The sequence below is a fragment of the Pseudomyrmex gracilis genome, unplaced genomic scaffold, assembly GCF_002006095.1.
Source record: "Pseudomyrmex gracilis isolate BER0280 unplaced genomic scaffold, ASM200609v1 scaffold_11, whole genome shotgun sequence".
Lineage (NCBI taxonomy): Eukaryota > Metazoa > Arthropoda > Insecta > Hymenoptera > Formicidae > Pseudomyrmex > Pseudomyrmex gracilis.
The window spans coordinates 781,481-784,027 of NW_018020595.1; the positions used below are offsets into that span (position 1 = coordinate 781,481).

Here is a 2,547-nt window from a genome sequence, read left to right on the forward strand (position 1 = left end):
GGAAAACATTTAATGTGTGTGTTAAAGCAGAAACGCCGTTAAAAAGACAGAGCTGCATGTAATCAATATAATATGTTATATTGATTTTCAATGTAAAAAAGCAAAAAGATACGTGTATTTATTACCCGTACATAGCTAAAAGAAAAAGAAACAAAAAAAAAAAAAAAAAAAAAAAAAAAAATGAAAAAAATTATTTAGCGCAACTTGTGTATAAACGTTTTAAAAAAAAAAAAACCACGACAAAATTGACCACGGCATTTATATATGTTTGCTATCAAATGTTATTTAAATTTAATGTTTTTTTTTTTTAAATTAATTTGGCCCCGAGATATTAATAGCGTACCAAGAGCGTCGTTGCACATGTCATCTCATGTCAAACACGACATTATCATATTTTTTATTTGCTGTTGCTAAACAACATTCAATTGCAACAATTCGAGCGCGATTGTTTTTGATAAACGCGCGAGTCATCAAGTACGTGTCGAAAATAACGTTAGTCAAAAATGTGTTTAATTGCTCGATGAAAATGTGTGTTAGCACACGCACAGTTGACATTTGCTACTTACGTCATTGTGTTTTATGTTAAATCCGAAAACAAATTCCTGAAGCGTTAGCAGAGAGCTGTGTTATTATTTGTGGCGCAGCGCGCGGTTAGAAAATCTTGCAAAGCCATTTTATCCACAGTCTTCGCTCTTCAAACGGCAAATATAGCTTCCTGCAAGAAGTCGAACGTCGTCCGTCGTCGAATATTAAATTCGAATATTAATCGAACAATCGAATACAGACACAATCAGATCGAACAGATTTGCGCTGTTTGCATGAGAATAATGTAATAATAATGACAACAAATTTATTAAACATGCAAATTAAATACAAGAATTGTAAAAAGACGCAAAAGAAAGCGTCATAAAGCGCTTCAAAAAAGGCGGAAACTATATATATATATTGCGCGGATGGATCACCGAGAAAATTGAGTTCATGAACAAAATACTTACGGGTGTACCGTGACAATTGCAAAAATATCGTTTTAAAGCACTTTATTTCCTCTCCGCGGGACTTGATAATTTTTTTCCAATTTACGCGCGCGTCCATCACTTTTCAGTGATCGATCGACGAGCGATATCCATCCGCACAAAGAAATTCACACATCCCGAAGGATTTACTTACAAGCACTGGCAATCGAGCCGCGACGAGCAAAGCAAACTCCAAAAAACTCTTCAAACGTCGCTGGTTAGTTCGATCATACGTGGTGTGTATCACTTTCAAACGATATAATCGATTAATTCTCGTCCTCCACTTCCGTTCTTCTTCGCCCCAAGCTGACGAGGGTTGATTCCACATTCTCGTTCTCTGACGCACGGGAAAAAGCGCAGAAAAAACAGAAGAAAGGCAGAAGAAAGAAAAAAGAGAGAAAGAGAAACAGCGGGAGAAGATAATTAAGCGAAGCGTTTCTTCACTGCGAGAGAAAAAGCGCATTATCGGCTGATGCACTTACCCTAACTCGAGCGATCGGAGCAGCGCGAGACGAGTATCTGAGCGGAGAACGGAAAAGCCAGCCGGACGAGAAGCGGCGACGGAAAGACGCAAACGATCCCCCCCGGGTGGGGATCCCAAAAATGGCCCGCGCCGCGAGCCCCCCGTAACACGTTTATTTTCTGCTCCCGCGAACTCTCGCGGACGATCTCTGTCGCGCACCTACAGACGAAGAAGAAACACGCTGGCAGTGACGGGTCTTCATCATCTACGCGCGCGCTTCTTCGCGAGAAAGGGTAACTCCGATCTCTGAGGACAAGACAGTAAAACGCGTGATGAATTCATTATCCGCGAGTATACCAAGTGCATTTTTTCTTTTCGCCGAAACGTTTTATCTATGTGAAATTTTTTCTGAAAAATTCAATCTGGAAAAACTTCTTTTCAAATTCGCACTCGAAAGAAAGAGCCTGTGCCTTTCTCGCAACACAACGCAATATTTCATACAACGGGTGATTGTACAGGATATTGGAAATCGCGCAGACAATGAAGCCGGCGATCCTGCATGAAGAAAAAAATGTGTAAAATAAAATCTCACAATAGTGTTGTTTGTACAATTATTTTTTTTTCATTTTTAATGTTACATTTATAACTCTCATCTGTCAAAAAAAAAAAAAAAAAAGAACTGTAAAGAATAAGTCATTTGTAAGCAGATTGTACAAGTGTGTTGAAAAATATTTACAAACGTTTAGATACATTTTTTTTCGCTGAAGATGAAGTTTGCAGAGAAATTTGTTTTCTCCCACTCCGCGTCGCATTTCCTGTTTTATTTCCGTTTCGCGTGTCCTTCGCTCACTGTTTTAGCGGATCAGTTTTAGAAATCGCTTTGCCTCGTATACGTTCACACTTGTTGCCAAATATTTATATCGTCGTGAAAAAAATAAATTTTTATTTTGTAAGGCCGTCAGGTTTTAAAGAGTTTCCTAAATATATATATATATATATATATGTATATATATATAGTTTAGATTTATATAATATATGTATCTATGTGTATTTTTGAGATAAATGTATTTA

General features: G+C 37.6%; 1 protein-coding gene across 1 annotated transcript in view; it reads right to left on the reverse strand.

Annotated features, from left to right (window-relative positions):
- Positions 1-1,602, reverse strand: part of LOC109863493 (tropomyosin-1) — a 4,213-nt gene extending 2,611 nt beyond the window's left edge. The window contains exon 1 of the mRNA XM_020443758.1: positions 1,496-1,602. The gene's annotated coding sequence lies outside the window, so the exon portion shown is untranslated. The remainder of the gene's footprint in view (positions 1-1,495) is intronic.
- Between the last annotated feature and the right edge of the window lie 945 nt (positions 1,603-2,547).